The sequence below is a fragment of the Equus asinus genome, chromosome 7 (assembly GCF_041296235.1).
Source record: "Equus asinus isolate D_3611 breed Donkey chromosome 7, EquAss-T2T_v2, whole genome shotgun sequence".
Classification (NCBI taxonomy): domain Eukaryota; kingdom Metazoa; phylum Chordata; class Mammalia; order Perissodactyla; family Equidae; genus Equus; species Equus asinus.
Window position 1 is genome coordinate 29,305,330 of NC_091796.1, and position 19,535 is coordinate 29,324,864.

Below are 19,535 nucleotides of genomic sequence, written 5' to 3' on the forward strand. Positions count from 1 at the left end.
TGGGTCATGGGTGCGTTCCAACTAGCAGCCTGGAGCGTGCTGTCACATGCTGGGCCACACCAGAAGGCAGGGCTCTAGGTGAAACCTCATCATCCCATTAGAGTCCATCAAGCCACTCCATCAGGTCCCACCCTCTGTCTGGTGCTAATTGCTTTACATAGGCTTGGTGAGTGCCACACAGCCATCAGTCACCTCAGATCATCTCAGGTCACAGGAGGGTGAGGCCTGCATGCATAGGGGCAGGCCTCTTCCTGCTCGGGGAGCCTGGCGGTGGCTCCTATGGTCCAGCCAGAGGCCTCTGCATCCTGCCCACCCACAGGTCCAACACCCCTTGCAATGAAGGAGCAACTCCTGCCCCACCCCCCTACCCCAGGTGTCAGGGATCTTCCTTTATCATTTTCCTGGGTAGCCCCGACCCCTTGGTTCTCCATCTTGAATTCCTTGCCTTTTTACCCTGGGGCCCTGCAATGATTCCTCTCACTCGTAAAGGCAAAAAATCTGTGTGGAACTGTACTCTCTATAGCCTAAATTACAACAATAGACATTTTAAATACACTTTCCAAACTATACCTGCCCTCCCCTTTGCTTTCTCTCCTACCCCAGGGCAGGGGTGGTTAAATGTTCCTCATTAACACTCACTGTTTGAGGAAAGGTAACACTTTAGGCCATGGCTGCAATGATTGGCATGTATCTCCCCATTGGTCATTATTTGTAATTACATAATCGTGTGACTATTTGCTTCATTAAGTTTGCCCACTAGACTGCAAGCTTCCTGAGGGGAGAGTCTGGGCTGGTTTTGTTCACTGCTGTGGCCCCAATTTCAGGCTCAATGTCTGGCTTGTAGAGATTCTCAGTAGCTGTTCGTTGAGTATATGGATGACTAAATGGGAGACTAACTTTGGGGCTCTGGGAACATGAAAGGCTAGGATGAGTTCTTGCGCCATAATGAGATAGGGGTGTGTGTGTGTCTTTGGTATGGCAAGGGAGTGGGGGTAGATTTTCCCCAAACATAGCCCTCAGAGCAGGGCATAGCATTATGACTGGGACATGTAGTCCAGGGGACAGTGCCCCTGCATGCAGAACACACATAGATGACCCTTTCTCATCTGCTCCTGCCACAGGTCAGTCAGTCTGAGGCACCACACACCTGGCACTCCTGCTTGCAGGTCAACCTCCATGGTTAGAGGCTTTGGCTTGCCTCTAGGACTGTCCTGAAACCGAGGAGGACTGGGCCTCAGCTCCTGATGTGCAGGCTGGCCTGTTCTGGGGGTACCAGAGCCATCCTGAAGTTGGCCAAGCAGAAAGGAAGCCTGCATCTTCAGGGCCTCCTTGGTGGAGATTAATGTGGATGATACAGGACAGTCCCAATCCCAACTGCCAAACCCAGGGGGCCTGGGCTCTCCAAAGATTGGGTGTGGGGATGGCTGGCTCCTCTTCCCTTTACGTCCCAGGTCTTAGGCTGTAAACTCATGATGCCTTGGCTAGCTCACCACCCTCCTGCTGACCTGGGACCCAGCATCTTCTCTCAGGCTGTAGGCCATGCTCCAAGCTGCCTTTGTTCATCCCTGATTTCTCATCCTACTGTGTATCTAGGTAAGTCCTCAGGACTCTAGAGGATGGCATGAGGTATAAGACAGTTCTTGCATCCTGGTGGAGCAAGAAGACAAAGGGAACATTGGTGTCAAGGTCAAGACTGTATATGATCAATGGTCATGCTAGTGCTTTTTCCTTAGCACAGAAGGGATTTATAATTCATTGGCCTAAGAGGGAGCCCATGATGTAGTCTTCCAGGGAGGGAGAGATGCCTGTCAAGTTTAATTGAGAACTGCTGGTAAGACCTGAAACCATGAAACTTCTAGAAGAAAACATAGGCAGTATGCTCTTTGCAGCATTTTTTCAAATACCATGTCTGATTCAGGCAAGGGAAATAATAGAGATAATAAACAAATGGGACTACATCAAACTAAAAAGCTTTTGCACAGCAAATGAAACCATCAAGGAAACAAAAAGACAACCTAACAATTTGGAGAAGATATTTGCAAACCACATATCAGATAAGGGGTTGATATCCAAAATATACAAAGAAATCATATGTCCTAACAACAAAAAAACCAACAACCCGATTAAAAAATGGGCAAAAGATCTGAAGAGAGATTTCTCCAAAGAAAATATACAGATGGCCAACAGGAACATGAAAAGATGTTCATCATCATTAACTATCAGGGAAACGCAAATCAAAACTACAATGAGATATCATCTCACTCCCTTCAGAATGGCTATAATTAACAAGACAGGAAACAACAAGTGTCGGAGAGGATGTGGAGAGAAGGGAACTCTCATACACTGCTGGTGGGAGTGCAAACTGGTGCAGCCACTACGGAAAGCAGTTTGGAGTTTCCTCAGAAAATTAGGAATAGATCTACCATATGATCCAGCTATCCCACTGCTGGGTATTTGTCCAAAGATCTTGAAAACACAAAGATACATGCACCCCTATGTTCATTGCAGCATTATACACAATAGCCAAGACTTGGAAGCAAACTAGGTGCCCATCAAGGGATGAATGGATAAAGAAGATGTGATATTTATACATGATGGAATACTACTCAGCCATAAGGAACAATGAAATCCGGCCATTTGTGACAACATGGGTGGACCTTGAGGGTATTATGCTAAGTGAAATAAGTCAGAGGGAAAAAGTCAAATACTGGATGATCTCACGCATACGTAGAAGACAAAAACAATGACAAACAAACACATAGTAACAGAGATTGGATTGGTGGTTACCAGAGGGGAAGGGGGGAGGGGGGGGTGAAAGGGGTGATTATGCACATGTGTGGTGATAGATTGTAGTTAGTCTTTTGGTGGTGAACATGGTATAATCTACACAGAATTCAAAATACATTACGATGTACACCTGAAAGTTATACAATGTTATAATCCAATGTTACAGCAATAAAAAAAAATTCATATGTTGAAGACTTAACCCCTGATGTGATGGAACTTGGAGATAGAACATTAGGTAGGTAATTAGGTTCAGATGAAGTCATGAAGGTGGAGCACGCATCCTGGGATTAGTGTCCTTATAAGAAGAGGAAGAGAGACCAGGGCTCTCTCTGTCTCTCCATGCACACACAGAGGAAAGGCCATATCAGTGCACAAGAAGAAGACGAGAAGGTGGCTGTCTACAAGCCAGGAAGAAGACCCCCGCCAGAATGGAAGCGGCAGACACCTAGGTCTTAGGCTTCCTGGTCTCTAGAACTATGAGAAATAATTGTCTGTTGTTTAAGTAAAAAAAAAAGAAAAAAAAAGAAAGAAAAAAGAACTGCTAGATTTTGAGGCTCTCCAACGATATGAGAAATGTGCAATTAAGCGCTAAGTTGTGAGCAGACATGATTTAGGGCTAAAAGCGTTTGGGTAACATCAGCAGTGTTTGGAGTAGGCAGAGGGAGGTTTCCTGAAGATATGGGCCTCATAAGGCCCTCAACATTTGAGCAGAATTTAGTGAAGGCAGGAAAAGAGGGAACAGCCTTTCAAGAAGGAACTTGTGTCAGCTGAGAGAAGCACGGCAGGTTTGTGGGCTGCCAACAGTCTTGTGATTACACTGAAGGGTGTGTGTTGTGAGTCACAATCCAGCTGCAGCTTGGGGACACAATGAATGCAATGCTCCATCATGTTCGAGTCAGGCGTCTGAATTGATGATGCACTCTGACACTCGCTTCCTCTGATACGATACGCTAACCAGGCATTGACCCCCTACCAAATGACTCAGCATCAAAGAAAGTATAGGTGAGAAAAATACTACACTGGAAAAGAAAAGGTGGAACTATGAAACTCTAAGGCCATTTAAAATAGCAAAATTCTGCTTTAAGTTCTAAATATGGGCAATATAAACTAGTGTATTGAGGTTCCTTATGCAAAGTTTACATTCAAGCAATAATGATAATAAACTGCAAGCAAACATTAAACACATAGTTTTATTTGTCTCCTTAAAATTTGGGAGGAGTAAGTGAAATTTGCCTGCTTTCTATTTCCTGTGCATTTATTTCTATGATTCTCTGTAACGAGAAGAGGTTTCAAAAACTTTCTACTGGCCCCAAATCTCCTTCACTGTGGCAGATGCTGAAGAACTGTAGCTGAGAATATGTTTCTCTCACTGAGAAGCAGTTTTAAAAGCAGAGCTGACTTGAAATTTCTTTGTTATTCACTTTTCTCCCCATCCAGTTAATATCCCAAGCACTGCCTGCCTTCAGATCAAATAAAGGCCACCAGCAAATAAGTGATAGTTGTTACTTTAAGAAAGCCATGAAACACCCGGCAAGTCATTAGAATTTTTTTAAAGTGCTTTATAGCTTGAGGCTTCTTTGGAAATGAGAGTGTTGGAACAGCCTCTTTAAGGCTCTGCCAACACCAAACCTCTCAGCTTGGGGATTTCTTGTAGAACGGCCAGCAGAGGAGACAGTTTTCCTGCCAAACAAGCTGTTGTCCGAGACTTACGGGAGAGGGATTAAGGCTTGGAAAACAACATGTGGGAATTACAAAGGCAGCATTGAGGCTGGAAGGAAAGATGAGGTCTGCTGGATCACTGACTAGACTCGCTCAGAGGGTCAAAAATCAGGCGAACAGATATTCCTCTAAAGTAATTAGAGATCAAGAGTCGTGGAAGTTCTGTAGAGAGAACAGGGCGATGATGAAAGCAGCATTCACGGAGATTATCTGGGAGCAGTTCAATGGGGTGGCCTGAAGGCCGAAGCCAGGGAGGCTCGCCCTGAGCTCATGGAGCCTGCAGCAGGGCAGTACCAAAGAGAATGGGCTGCAAACAGGAGAGAATTTGGGAAGAAAAAGAAATACTGAGAGACATGGGGTGAAGGATGGGTAAATAAAAAATGGTGTCAAGTGTTGGTGAGGAAGTGGAGCAACCAGAACTCACATGTGCTCCTGGGGGAAATGTACATGCATACACCCACTTTAGAAAAGTGCATGGTGGTACCTACTAGAGGGGGTGTCTGAGCACCCCTCAGGCCAGCAATGCCTTCCTAGGAACACATGCAAAAGAAATGCGTACATACCATCACAACCAAAGACATGCCCGACAAAATCCAATACAGCACTACTCATAATGGCCCAAAATAGGAAATAACCCAATTGCCCACCAACAGCAGAGTGAATAAATAATGATATATTTGCACAGCAAGAGAATGGTGACCTACAACAACATGCGATGGTATGAATGCACCTCACAGTGTCGAGTGAGAGAAGCCAGGCACAAAAGAGTAGAGACTGTGATTCCATTTATACAAAGTTCAAAACAGGCTAAACTGAGAGAAGTCAGGATATTACTCTCCTTTGGGATGGGGCACAAGAGGGACTTCTGAGGCGCTGACAACCTTCCGTGTCACGGTTACCTGGGTGTGTTAGTTTGTGAAAATTCACCACGCTGTGTACTTATGATATGTGCATTTTAATGCAAGGCTATTACACTGTAATAAACATTTTGAAATGACAATACGAAGTAGAGTAAAGGCAATTGAGAGCCCATTTTGTGACATGTTTGAGATGTCTAGACAGGAAGTGGAAATGACTAGGATGAAGTTGGAGATGTGGGACTCTGGTCTGGGCAAAAACCCAGGGCTGGCAACATTGAACTTGGGGACTGTTTACACAGAAGTGACAGGGAAGACGACAGCATGGGTCTGTCTTCTGGGACAGTAGGGGAGTGGATAGAGCCAGTATTTATTAGGTCCCATCAGAAGGCGAGAGGAAGATGAGGAGTGAGCAAAGTCATTTCTCAGAAGCCTATTCAGCACTTCCCTGCATCAGGACCCTCTGCTTCGCTCTGCTAGCCATGATTTCTATCCTTTGGGACTCATATTTTGATGGGGTGGAGGGCAGATGTTCCTTCATTCCTTCATGTGGCATCATCGTCCCTTTAAAAGCTGCAGAAAGAGAGGGTTGGCGAGGCAAGCAGTCGAGAGCTGGTGAGTGGTAGGGTGAGGCAGCATGTGATGCCTTTGACACAGTTGCTGCCAACAGCAGGGGGCATTGAGGCACCTGGGCAGATGGGTAGGCTGGCAGGCCCCATGGAAGGGCCTTGAAGGTCAGCCTGTGCACACACACAAAGCAGTGACACAGCCTTATTGTCCCACCACCTCATGTGGGCTGCTGGGCTTGTGCTTTTCCTATAAGCACATTAGATCAGAAGGTGAGGGTACCATCCCAAACACCTGTGTGATGCTGGAGGCTGAGGTGATATGTCAACAGCAGAGCTAGTACATTTCCTCTAGTGGAAAATAACAGGGCAGTAGGGACTATCAACACACCCCCATGAAGGATCAAAGCATCTGCGTAAATGCATAATAAAAATATATATCAAGATGTTACACACATATATTCCTCCCCCCCTCCCGCCCACCAAGGTCCCCACCATGAACTCTTAACCATCATACACGGAAGGCAGGAGGGACAAAGTAGCTGGTTGGGGCAAGAGAAAGCAGCCCTCCATCAAATCTCCTCTACTTGTTTTCAGGGCCCTCTCTCTGTAGTGCGGTGCTACCCCACCCCTGCATCCTTAATTCTCATTTTTCCTCAATGGGATATTACATGCATGTGTCAGCTGCCCCAGAGGAGAAGTGCCCCAGGACAAACGGTCCTCATTCCTACCCCAGTGCCTTTGCCTATGCTGTTCCTTCTAGAAAGATGTTCTTGGGAGTCAGATGGATAGAAATCCTCGTTCTGGGGCTTCTGAGCATCATACTATGTAGATTTGGGGCAAGTCCTGTTTGCTCTCCTCAGCTTCCTCTTCTTTAAGATGGGGACAACTCTCTCACTAGTATCACTGGGTTAGTCCATGGGAAACCCTTAGCAGAGAGACCAGCACAGAGTTGGCAGGCAACAAATAGTAGTTGTCCTCTCACTTCCAATGACCCCTGCCTGGAATGTCCTTACGGCCAACGTGAACTTGCTCTCTTAACATCGCTAGGGGTTTCACTCAGTTAGATGGTGTACCTGTCTCCTTTCATCCTGGCTCAGCTCCAAGGCTTGGGGGAGCCCACTGTGGGGCTTGTGTTAACTGAGGGCTTGGGTTTTGCTATGGAAAGGAACACAGTGTCTCCAGATCTTTGAATGACTTCCTCAGGGATATTTGTCTTCTGTAACTTCTAAATTGTCTTTGAAAATCTAATAACTACTTGTCTATTTGGAATTTGATAGCTCATTTTTAAAATCATCAGTTTACATTGTTAGAAACGTGTTTTAAATATAATTGTTGAGGGGCTTCTGAATGCTGGTAATACTTTGTTTTTTGATCTGGGTGCTGGTTACATGAATACGCTCATTTATTGGAAATTCATTTATGAAGTCTTCACTTTATGTTTTTTTCACTTTTTCTGGATATATATTAAAAATAGATTTGTTACAGGCTGTCCGAGCTCTGCCACTTGACCTCATAGTAGGCATTCGAGACTGTAACAGAGTGGCTGCGAGGACAGCATGAGGGCACTGGGTCAGAGTTCTCAGATCAGTCTAAAGGGATCCTTGAATAGGTCAATTTTAAGGCCATCTCTGGCAGGAAAGAAGACCCCATCAGCCTGTTACAAGCTAGATCAAAAACCTTAGAGTTGGGGCTGGCCCCATGGCCAAGTGGTTGGGTTCACATGCTCTGCTTTGGTGGCCCTGGGTTTGCTGTTTTGGATTCTGGGCATGGACCTACACGCTGCTCATCAAGCCGTGCTGTGGCAGCATCCCACCTAGAAGAACTAGGATGACATACAACTAGGACATACAACTATGTACTGGGGCTTTGGAGAAAAAAAAAAGAGGAAGACTGGCAACAGATGTTAGCTCAGGGCCAATCTTCCTCACCAAAAAAACCCCACAAACAAACGAAGAAACAAACAAAAAATGTTAGAGTTGAGGTATGCACAAAATACTACAGAAGCGTTGAGGAAGAAAACTTAACTTTGCCTTGAGAATCAGAGAACTCCTCCTAAACGATGCTAGTGACGTTTGAACTGGGTATTAAAGTCTGGATAGGAGTGTGTTTGGTGGAAAATGGAAGAAAGGGATGACAAGAATAGTATGAACAAAGACAGAATCACTTTAAGGTGTGCTGGGTCTCGGGCTCAGAAAGTCTTCTAATGTGGAAGCGCTTAGTGAGTGTGAGTATGTGTGAGTGCGGGAGTGTGTGAGTGCAGCTGGTGAGAAGTGAGGCTAAAGAAGTAAGCAGCAGCTGGACCATGAAGCGCTTTGTCTGTCAAGCTCAGGAGTTTGGGATTTACCCTTCAGGCAGGTGGAATCTCTGCAGGACGCTAAGGAGGCGAGTACAGCACCAACTTCACCACAACTTCCACTTCCTCCACCACCCCCAACTCCAACACCCCCAACTTCAGCACTTTCACGACCACTAACTGCACCATCACCTCCACTGCCACCATCAACTTCACCACCATCACCACCTTCACTGTCATCTCCCTCTCCAGTACTCCCTTCATGACCACCTTCATCACTTCCACCTCCACCACCACCACCTCCACCTCTATTACCAGCCTACCTATCACAATAATTGTTTCCACAGAAGGAATTATCATAATGTTAATTATAGCATGATTAATTAGGGAACAATGCTTAAATGACACCTATTTTTAACTACCTGGCATTGCCTAGGGAAGAAAGCTGAGTGATTGTGGAGCATGGAGCTGAGCTCCTTGGTGGGAGGGATGCTCCGCTTGGCTAACCTGCACTCTTCTGCTCACCATTGGTGTCATGGACTGTGCTGCAAGCAAAATTACAAGAGCCACACTGAAGACTGTAGAGGAGATGGAAAGGCTTCTGTGTATATGGATGAAAGACAGCCAAGACAGAACTTAGATTTGTTCATAATTTGTTAGTAATAAAATTAAAAAAAAATTACTTTTGCAATTCAAAGTTTATGGTTTTCTGGTCATGCAAATCACTGCCTGTGGTAGAATAATAGTAGCCAGGAGCTGACCAAGGAGCGTTACCTCTCTTACCTCCTTTAACCATTAAAAGAACCGCAATAACAGGTTCATATTTTTCCTTGTTAGCATGAGAAACTTGGACTCAAAGGTCTTAGGTAAGTTCCCCAGGGCCTTACACTTAATGAGTACTTTTTTTTTTTAGCAGCTGTTCATTCTTTTGTGATCTGATGTCCTTGTGAGAATCAGTGAGGTTGGGGACAGGCCTGAGCCTGGGAGACAAGACCCGAGTGGAGAGCCTGCGACAGAAAAGGAGAGCAGGGAGAAAGGCGGCGGACACTTGCATGGCTTTTGGAGGTGCTCTGGCGCCCTCTGGTGACAATCTGAAGGTATCATAAACCAAGGAGCGCTTAGTGTACCTGAGTTCAGTGATCACATACACAGGATGTGTCAACCTGCAAAAGGGCACAGAATTGGGCAGTGGAGATGGGGAAGGGAAGGGAAAAAGGCACATCTTGCTCCTAAGTACCTGTCAGCTTCTGTCCCCCATCTGTCTACAGACAACTTGGCTCTGTCCCTTAATTCAAGGAGGAGCAGTGGTTCTCAACCTTCGGTGTGCACAGGAAACACCAGAGCACTTGGGAGCATAGGATCTGGGCCCCAGCTCCAGAGCCTTTGATTATTAGGTCTGAAGGGGGCCCAGTGATCTGCATTTTTAAACCACATCCAGGTGATGCTGATGCAGGTGGGTCCTGGACCGCACTTTCAAAAAACCACATCGCTTAATATTTAGCTTTAAAAAGATGGACACTTCAGTAGGAAACTAAAAATGGGGGACCTAAACCAGTTGCAGAAAGGAATCCAGAGGAATTCATGAGTTACTGTCTTATTTCTTCTCTGACCTGTTTAAAGATGAAAGGCACCTCTCTACAAAGCATGCAAAGCCCAGCCATCCTGGTGGCTTAATTCTCAAAGACTAAAGTTAAGACATTTTAATAGCATTCAAATTAATGTCTATCCCCCCAAAGAGTGGATCCAAAGTTTGAGTTCCTTGGAAGTGTGCTTCCAGAGATGCTCATATGTGGCCAAATAAAAAAACTTCTCTGATAAAGTAAGGATGAGAGATTCATTGAAGCACCTGGCATGAAAGTCTGAGACACCTAGAGTAAGGAAAGATGTTTAACTCTATTTAACTAAAGGTACCTGGATCTTTTTGGATCATGTGACTTTTTTCTTACGATTTCTCTTGATTTTGGTCACACGTTTATTAAGGTTTATGATAGACCAGTTTGGGAAATAATCACCCTAGAACAACAGGAATGTAAACTAAAGATTTTTCTGTGTTCTGAAAAATACCCCTCTAAGTGGGCAAGAATAGTCTTTTCAATAAATGATACTGGGACCACTGCATGTTCACATGCAACAGATTGAGGACCCTTACCTAATACCATATTCAAAAACTAACTCAGAATGGATCAAAGACCTAAATATGAGAGTTAGCTCTATGAAGCTCTTAGAAGAAGAATTTTTGTGACCTTGGATTAGACTATGGTTTCATAGATACGATGCCAAAAGCACAAGCAACAAAAGAAAAATCAGATGAATCAGAGTTCAACAAAATTAAAACCTTTCGTGTTTCAAAGAACATCGCAAAGAAAGTGAAAAGACAGCTCATAGACTGGTAGAAAATATTTGCAAGTCATCTATCTAAGAGATTCGTATTCAGAATATATGAAGAACTCTCAAACAATAATAAAAAGACAATCTAACTGAAAAATGGGCAAGAGACGGATAGACATGTCCCCAAAGAAGATTTACAAATGGCCAATAAGGATGTGAAAACATGCACAACGTCGTTAGCCATCAAGAAAATGCAAATCAAAATCTTAGTGGGATACCACTTCACACCCCCTAGGACAGCTAGGATCAAAAAAGACAGGTAAGGGTCCAGCCCGGTGGTGTAGGGGTTAAGTTTATGTGCTCTGCTTCCAGGGGCCCAAGGTTCACAGGTTTGGGTCCCTGGCACAGACATACACACTGCTCGTCGAGCCATACTGAGGCGGTGTCCCACATGCAAAATAGAGGAACATTGGCACAGATGTTAGCTCAGGGACAATCTTCCTCACCAAAAAAAAAAAAAAAAAGATAGATAATGTAAGTGCTGATAAGGTCGTAGAGAAAATTGGAATCCTCATACATTCCCGATGGTGGCAATGTAAAATGGCACAGCCACTTTGGAAAACAATCTGACATTCCCTCAAAAAGTTAAATATATATTTACCATATAACTCAGTAATTCCACTCCTAGGTATATACCAAAATGAAATGAAAACACACAAAAACTTGTACAAGAATGTTCACAGCAGCATTATTCACAATAGTGAAAAGGTAGAAACAATATAAATATCCACTAACTGATGAATGGATAGACAAAATGTAGTAAAACAATATAATGAAATATTATTCAGCAACAAAAGGGAATGGAGTACTGGTTCATGCTTTAGCATGACGAACTTTGAAAACATTATGCTAAGTAAAAGAAGCCAGTCACAAAAGATCACATATTATTTGGTTGCCTATGTGTGAACTGTCCTGAACAGGCAAACCTATAGAGACAGACAGTAGATTAGCATTTACATAGGGCTGGAAGGTTGGGGGTAAGTGGGGAGTCACTGCCAATTTTGGGGTGACAAAAATGTTCTAAAATTGATGGTGGTGAGACTTGCACGATTCTGTGGATATTCTAAAAACGGTGGAATTATATGCTTTAAGTGAGTGAATTGCATAGTATTTGAATTATGTCTCAATAAAGATGCTAGAAAAAAATCTTATAAGCTTCCTTACTCCATGGAGACAGTGGAAAGATCCTGAGAATTATATACGAAAAGGAATCTTTATTTTTAAATTGAATTTTCAAACTAGAAGAAGAGCTCTAGCTACCCGATCTGAAATGGTGACAAGGATGTAAAGTTTTTGAAAATATATTCCTGGAGAAAAGAGGGGAAGACACGCTCCTTGGACTAAGCCTACCAGTGTGCCAAGTAACACTGAAGGGAGCTTAGCTGAGAGCATTCATAGCATTTCACGTTGCAGCTTCCAGAACATTTAACCACATGTGATCCTCACTGTGACCTCCCAGGAAGGCAGGGCAGGGATTATTATCTATATTTTACTGGTGAAAAAAAGGGTTCAAGGACAGGAAATGTCTTGCTCAGGGTCACAATGAGAAAGAAATGGGACACAGACTGAGGTCTTTGGACTCTGTGTCCGATGCTTTGTTTATACCACTGTGGTTTCCTCCAGTTGTCATGACTGCCCCTCTGCAGGTGTCCGGGCCCATTAATGATGTTTGATAGCTCTGAGCCTCTTTTGTTTAATTCCTTTGGCCAGAAGACCCCAATCGAGGCTGGTTACTCCCATCCGTCTCCAGTCTACCTTGCCTGCCTTTAACAAACCAACATTCCCAAATTCTCACTGTCCTCAAGTCCCACCCTCACTCAAGAGCCTCCAAGGGCAGCCATGGGGCGTTGGGTGTGAATTCTGGCTATGGGATTTACGAGTTGGGTATCTGTGAATACGCCCCTGAACTTATTAGATCCGCAGGTATTTGATCTGTAAAATGGGAATGAGATGATCAACCCTAGGGGATTTGTGAGACTTAACTGAGATATTACGTAAAGTTCCCAACTTTTGGCCATATCTGTCTCACCTGATCCCACTTCCTGACACTGCATCAGATCTGAGGTACCTTGCTTTGCTTGCCAGGACTTTTTAACCTCATCCCCTTCTAAAAGCTGCTTACAGTACACAAGGGTCTGCATCACACAATTTGGCACCTGGTTATTTTCCAATGAATTTTCTGGTCTTTGTCATCTCTCATCTTCTAAATCACTATTTGTCAGAGTGTGGTCCTGGAATACAGAATAAGGGTCAGAAAAAGCTAGGATTCTATTTTAAAAATCCAGACCTACTGACTCAAAATCCCTTGGGGGTGGTAATGGTAGAAAACCATAGATTTACATTTTTCATGAGCACTCCCTCCTCCATCACATCTCATTCTTATATACACGGTAGCTGGGACCCACTGAACTAAATTCTAAGCTTCTTGAGGCCAGAAGAGGTTACAGGGTCTTTGCTCCCACCACATTACTTAGCACAGTTTTGGGCACCTAATAGGTTCTTATATCAGGGCTTGTGTGATTGAAAAGAAAGTACCATGCTCAGCTTAGTAGTTCTCGAGCTCCACCTGCATCAGAATCCCCTGGAAGGCTTGTCAAAACAGATTCCTCGGCCCCACTCCCAGAGTCTCTGATTTAGGAAATCTGAGTTGGGGCCCAGGAATTGCATCTCTGACAAGCTCCCAGGTGATGCTGAAGCTGCTGGTCTGGGGGCTGCACATTGTCTCTGTAGAAGTTTGGCCTGGAGACAGCACCTCAGCATCACCTGGGAACTTGTAAATTTGTACCATCTCAGGCCCCACTGGGGATATGCTGAAGCCAGCAGTTTAACAAGATCCTTGGGAGATCTGAGGGCACATTAAAGAGTGGGGAGCCTCACAGTTTAGTTCATTTGATCCTCCCAACAAACCTGGGAACCAGTTGCTCTTGTTACTGCCATTTCATAGATGAGGAAATAGAAGGCAGCCGAGAGAGCTCACCTGATGCAAAGTCATGGCGTGGACATGGCCAGCAGCAAAGGTGGCTCTGGAATAGGCTGTGGACACCTCCAGCCCTCGCCCTTTAACACTTAGACACTGCTCCCCTCTCTCCATGGAAGCCCACCCAGCACCCGCTCTCTTCCCTCAGACAATATTCCTAGGAGGTCCAAACAGTAATGGCACCCAGGAGCAAGCATTTCCTGTACCCTGAGATGTGCTCTGTCCCCAGAGTATGCCGTGTCCATGTAATTACAAAGATGAAGTAGCTGGCCTCAGAAGTTACCACCTCCTAGAGGAAATAAGACCCACCCAGATAAAACAAATGATACCAGACAATATAAAATTGTGTTAAATTAAGTGTTAGGTGCTCAAGGTCACATTTTATGTTAAAACTACAGTTTTCTTAAAATATATGGACTCTATTAAGAAATCTGTGCTGAAGATAAATTGAAGCTTTTTAGGTGAGAAATGTACAGACTATTTATGTTTTCCTTAAATTATACCAAACCATATTTTGATCCTTTCGCTCCAGGGTCAGCAGTAACCGTGGCCCCCACAAGCTCCTCTCTGAGTCACGTGGGCAAACGTGACACTGTGATGGTAGGGAAGGAGGGTGGGCGAGGGCTTCAGAGGGCATGGAGTCATCTGCAAGGCTGCTGCTGCTCTTGGCAGGATGGCAGCTCCCAGGTCAGACTTTACAGGCCTAGGATTTGCACCCAATGGTAAGCCAGCTACCCACCGGCACATGGCCACTCATAGGCCTCTATGTGAATCCCACCTGTGTCCCACCCTGAGACCTCCTCTCCCCACCCACCTCCCTCGGTCCTTCAGACACTCAGAAGCATTGGCCTTCTCAAATTACTTGGGATGCTTGTAAAAATGCAGATTCCTGTCCCCCCAACCTACTGAATCCCATTTCCAAGGGTGGGGCCCCAGAATCTGCATTTTGAACCAACAGTACCTTGCTTAAATATACACCTTCTGGAATTAATTGCTAAATTATAAAGCATTTACCACTGCAGGAGTGGGCAACGAGAAATGCATGATCTGGCCCTAACAGAGCTTATGGTGTGCAGGGAACACAGATTACTGGACAAGTTGGTTGTGGCGATGCACGCACAGGAAGCCAAGTCATGGATGGGTTCCCTGCTCACACACCCTCCTGTTTGGGTGGAGTCCTGCTCAGCATCTATTCCAGGGAGTGTGAGAGGCAGGGGGAAGTTCGGTTGCCCTTTTGCCTTTCTACAGTAGAGTGTTTTGCTGGTTGGCTATGAGTAGGGGACTGTCTAGGTTTTTGATTTGCTCCAGCCAGGAAATTCATGAACATTTTGGTCACTGGGTGTCCTCCTGGCTTGTTCCAGTCCCTGCACCATGGAGCCCAGGTGGCAGGTGCCACCTCTCTCTGCATTTCCCTCTTCCCTTGGGTACTCGCCCTTCTCTTCTTGAGGTCCCTTTGTGTATACTGGAGTGTCATGTTGTTGTCTCATGCTGTCACGGATGAGGAGCGAATTTGAAAAGCATAGGGGGAGTTTTGGTGCTGTTGCCATGGGAGAGAGCTCCAATCTCCAGCAAGAGCCCAGTGCAGAACAGGCTACATAATTCGCAGGGTCCAGTGCAAAATGTAAATGTGGATCCACTCGCTCAAAAATTATTCAGAGTTTCGAGATGGTGACAGAAGAGCATTAAGCCAAATCTGAGGCCCATGTGATGCATGGGTCCCATGCCCATGAGGCCACCTACGCACAGGAAACAGGACAGACGGCACATCATTTTAACTTGCAAATAACTTGCCTGTCAGAGGATTGAGCGATCTATGGAGGAGAGGAAAGGAGGTAGAATTGGAGGATAGAAGAAAACGGAGGAGGGAATGCCACATTTTTCTGGACATAGCTTAGAGGATTTACTTTAGTTTAACCGTGTCTGTCACTCTCTCACTGCGCCTGGGCCGAGAATGTGGGGGCTCCAGGACGTACGAATCTCCATCCCTGTCTGCAAGGGGCTCACAGTATGTTCCTGTTGAGAGCTTCGACCAAGGCCAGGGAGCCAAGGTGGGGTCCCAGGAGCACGGGAAGCTTGCAGCTCAGGAATGGTGGTGGGCACTCCAGCCCCAGCCCCCTTCCTGCCTTCCAGACCCTCACCTCAATCTGGGCCCTGCGTTCTCTGTTGTGCTCCATGCTAGGGTTGCCAGAAACGAGCTGGGCACCACTGTCTCTCAGGGAGTTCAAAAACAAAAACAGTCAGATGAGCAGAATAGGATTCGCCAGATCTTTAGTGGGAGCACAGCTTAAATGCGTCCAGCTCCAGAGGTTAAGAACTGCATGACAGCTCTCCCTTGACCAAATAATGATGCCTGTGCCTCCTCCTGGCTGATGACTCTTTAGAGAATCTTCTCCCTGTAACCTGCCTCCCTCATGCCTATCTTCCAGGGCACTGGCCCACAGCCCAGCACAGACACAGCACTGAGTGCCCCACCACACCTTCCACTGCAGGGGGGTTCAATCTTGGTTGTAGGCCAGCATCTCCTGGGGAACTTTGAAAACTACTCCTACTCGGGTCCACCCTAGAGATTCTGATGGAGCTGGTCTGGGCTGTGGCCTGGCGAGCGGGATGTTCAAATGCTCTGCTTCCCGATTTACTCATGTGCCCCTCCTGTAACCCTCCTTGTCCACTCAGGCCGCACTGTAGATGACAGTCTCTCTCCAACATTCTGGTGGGTCCTCTTGACTCAAAATGACTCCTCAAGAAGCAAGTGGTGAGGAAAGGAGTGAGAGCCACCCCTATCCCTGTCCCATCCTGGCCCCACCAGGCCATTCACAGAGGAGTGGAGCCTCGTCTTATTACCAAAACCGGCCTGCTGTTTGCCCTCTTCCGGTTAAGGACCACTCGGCCCACCAGCACTTGCTCTCCGCACTTCTCTGTGTTCTGATTTTCTCCGTCTTCTTGAACCTTATCTCAGATGTCTACCTGCCCAGGGTTTCTCGCATGCAGGTCTTGATGGAGCTCCCTTTCCAGTCGCACCACATGCCCACATTCCTGTGCACCTGCAGAGCATAGGCCTCCCATCCCTTCTACTTTCTGTGCCCACCCACAGGGCTGCCCTCGACCCCCATCCCATACCTGTTCACACAGCACACCTGCAGCTTCTCACCTCTAGGCACACCTCTCCACCAGACCAGCGCTGCCTGCGCCCTCAGGGCCAGAGAGATGGACCTCTGACTGACAGAAGCGTGGACGGAGGTGCTGCTGACAGTCCCGCTGCTCGACTCTTCCTTTCCAGGGTCAAGGCTGCTCACCCTGTAGTCTTCCGGGGCCAATGCAAAACCTTGCTTGTCTGCTCAGCCTACTGGGCTGGATGTTTCCTGTTAGTGGTTTCATTTTTCTTTATCTAGTCTCCTTTAGGGGGCAGGGCTGGGACCCAAGAACACTGAGAAAGAGGCTAACGTCACTTCACAGAGGATTGTCTGTGCCTCCTGCGCATGCCCCTCCTGCTTCCAGGCACCCAGGCCTTCTCACTGCACCCATGTTGGGCCCAATGCCCCTTATCAAAATCTTCCTGGGGACTGAGGATGGTGAGGGCTTAGCAGTCTCTAGGAGTAACTCTGATTGGAGAAAGGTTGGGGCCCAGGAAACAGACACTACAGTTGTTTTCAACCCTGCTGCACCATGGAATCACTCCAGGAGCTTTTAAGAAATCCCCAGTGCCCATGCCCACTGTTGACTTAGTTGGTCTAGAGTAGGACCTGGGCATCAGAATCAGGTGACTCTAATCTACCCAGGTCTAAGTACCTATGCAATGATCTCAAAGGCTGGACCTTGAACCAGCAGCATCCACATAAGCCAAGAGTTTGTTAGAAGTTCAGATTCTCAGCTCCACCCAGATCTACTAAAGCAAAATCTTTGGGATTGAGGCCCAGGGATCTGTGTTTTAATTAGCACTACAGATGATTCTTGTATGGGCAAGAGTTTGTCAACCAGTGCATTACACCATGCCAAGAAGGAGGAAGGCATGATTGGAGGCACCATCCTATTTCTAAGTCTATGCCAGTGGCTTTCCAAGTGTGGTCACTGGATCCACAACATCAACTTCACCTGGCAACTTGTTAGGAATGCAAATTCTCAGGGCCTGCCCCAGACCTACCGAATCCGAAACTCTGGGGCAGGGGTTCAGAAAGCTGTGTTTGACGAGCTCTCTGGGTGATTCTGATGCTTGCTCAAGTTTGGGAGCTGCTGGTCTACCACCTACCTGCCTCACCCGAGACCGTTACTTGATTCAGGTTCCAACTGTGGAGGCTCTGTAAGGAAAGGATGGTGCAAAAGGACGCTTGTAGAGGCTTGAAGTTATTACCCTAAAAATGATGAAATGGGTTCAATGGTGTGTATCGTTCTGGAGAGTTCTTTCCCTGACACTATTTAGGAATCCATGTTGGGAGGAGGCTACAGGCAGGAAGTGTTGGAGATGAGATTCCAGTCAGCTGGCTGGAGGAGATTCTGCGTGTTTATTGTGCATGTGTGGTTGTGTGTGTGAAACAGATGTCGAGTTCCAGCCAGTATGAGTGAACAGACTCTCTGGAGGGAGAGAGAGTGGGAGTGGGAGGGTGTTTCAGGCAATTATTCAATTAATTTTGGGGGCTACTATGTGCCCATCAGTGGGCTAGTTCTGTAAAGGAAAGAGACAACAAAAACGACTGTGTGTGTGTGTGTATGTAGCTGTACTTATTTATGTGGCGATATATATATGAATACATAAACACACGTGTATACATACATGTGCGTATCTTTCCGTATGCCTGCACATATGTACGCACTCCTGTGTATATAGCTTGTGTGTACATATCCATGTGTGTATGTATGTGTATGAGTGTGTGCGTTGTATGTATATTTGGGTGTGTATATTACAACCAGTATCCTCACAGGATTTGCAATCTAATTGGAGAGAAAAGATGCACATAACTAAAGCGGAGAACAATTGTGCAGCACCCTCCATGGTCGTGACTTTAAGGGAATAGGAGACTAGGGGGCCTCTGAGGAGTTTGTTTTGAGGAAGTTTTCCTAAAACAGGTGGTGCTCTGCTCTGGGAAGGTAGGAAGAGGAAGGACAGTTCAAACGGGGAAATGAGGGGACAGTGCATCCCCACTTTGATGTCCAGCCATTCCTTTCCGTAGCATCTTACAGCTAAGAAAGGGTTCTGATCTGGCCCCTCTGGCCCTGGACACCCACGTTTTAAAGAAAATCCATGAGATGATGCCCAGGCGCTGCTGGGGGTTTCTGGTCACTGGGGCTGCCTGGGAATCAGTGCCGATGGGCCCCGGCATGGACTGGTTCCGTTCCAGGGGTTCTTGGTTAGCCTCCACGTGAACACTGCTCTTAGGAAGGTATGGTCCTTCTTTTGTAGATAATAAACTGCAGGCTCTGAGCGATTAACCCCCCAGCCAGTAAGTAACGGAATAGAGCTGGATTCAAAACCAGCTTTGTCTTTAGAGCTGGGACCTTTCCACACCCACCTCCTGTTTGAATCACCAATTCGTTTTGAAGACTGTGGGAGGTTACATGAATTTATTCTTTTTATCCTAGGTCCATGCTCTCTGTGAACTCATTTCGCAGCCTCAGTTCCTACATCTCTCATTTTCAGGAATGTCTTTTCTTTCCCATCTGTCTGCAATCTCAACAACAAAAAAATTCCGCTTATTTCCACATTTCGTCAGAGATTCTAAAACATTCTAAAAGCGGAAATCAATACATATGTTCATTACTATTGTTACTCTAGGGATCAAAATGTTCCTCTAATTTGGAGGCAAAGTGCAGAAACCTTTTTTTTTCAATGTATGTAGCACTTTGTAGCGTGGCCAGAATGCTTCCGAACGCTAGTGGAGGCAGAAAGGAGGGCTGGGGGCTTTGCAGCTTGACCTTGCCCCAATTCTGAGGTCACTCTGACACTGACAACCAGA

At 46.1% G+C, this 19,535-nt stretch overlaps 1 protein-coding gene across 2 annotated transcripts in view; it reads right to left on the reverse strand.

Moving 5' to 3' along the window:
* Window positions 1-16,890, reverse strand: part of SLC14A1 (solute carrier family 14 member 1 (Kidd blood group)) — a 54,184-nt gene extending 37,294 nt beyond the window's left edge. Inside the window, exon 1 of one of the 2 annotated variants that reach the window (XM_070513123.1) lies at window positions 16,739-16,890. The gene's annotated coding sequence lies outside the window, so the exon portion shown is untranslated. Of the gene's footprint in view, window positions 1-16,707 lie in introns of both variants that reach the window. The other variant, XM_014857275.3, reaches the window with a different exon arrangement.
* Between the last annotated feature and the right edge of the window lie 2,645 nt (window positions 16,891-19,535).